Raw genomic sequence first — 677 nt, 5'->3', positions numbered from 1 at the left:
CTTGCAGAAAGAATCGCAAAGTACCTCGCCGAAGAAGAAGGAAGAAACTAAATATTGGAAATACGCAGAAAAAACGCGATAAAACGTGTCGCGACACGTTCGCAATTCTTGGAAAAAAGGGGAGGGGTTACCCCCTCTTCAATTCTAAAAGTTTTATCATATACGCCGCAATTTACGCGGGGTATTACAATCAGTCTTGCGATATCCACTTGTACGGACGGTCGACAAAATGTACTTCGCCAAAGAGAGCAATACATCGTACGAAACGAAGAAAGACTTCAGTAACACGTAAGTTTTAATGTTCTATACGCAAAACGAAACGTTTCTTATACAATAAATAACGTTTTTCAATATTATATATGTACACAGTATGGAGCATCACGCGGTGCGTTTGCTGAGCAGACGTTACAACTTGACGAATACGGGCTACAAGTATTTGGAAATTGGAATCAACGTTGGTCCACCGAGTTACGTGGAGATCGCCCTGGGAGACAATCGCAAACACGAACTGTCGCTGTCTCTCGAAACGTGGAAGGATCTCTACGAGCAGCGATGTAATATTTACAAGATGCTGCGCAATGAATACAAAGACAATCTCATAAGCGTTGGACCGCTAATCGTTAGAGTTTGCACGCTGAACGATGCCACGCTCGTGCGCCTGGATTCTTCGTCCGTAC

The 677-nt window shown here is 43.6% G+C and overlaps 1 pseudogene; it reads left to right on the top strand.

Annotated features, from left to right (window-relative positions):
- The first annotated feature begins 289 nt into the window (after nucleotides 1–289).
- Nucleotides 290–602, top strand: LOC108764903 (uncharacterized; annotated as a pseudogene).
- Nucleotides 603–677: the final 75 nt, after the last annotated feature.

Source organism: Trachymyrmex cornetzi, unplaced genomic scaffold, assembly GCF_001594075.2.
Source record: "Trachymyrmex cornetzi isolate Tcor2-1 unplaced genomic scaffold, Tcor1.1 scaffold464, whole genome shotgun sequence".
Classification (NCBI taxonomy): domain Eukaryota; kingdom Metazoa; phylum Arthropoda; class Insecta; order Hymenoptera; family Formicidae; genus Trachymyrmex; species Trachymyrmex cornetzi.
The sequence above is the reverse complement of the archived record's forward strand: the minus strand, read 5'-3'. Positions and strand labels throughout refer to the sequence as shown.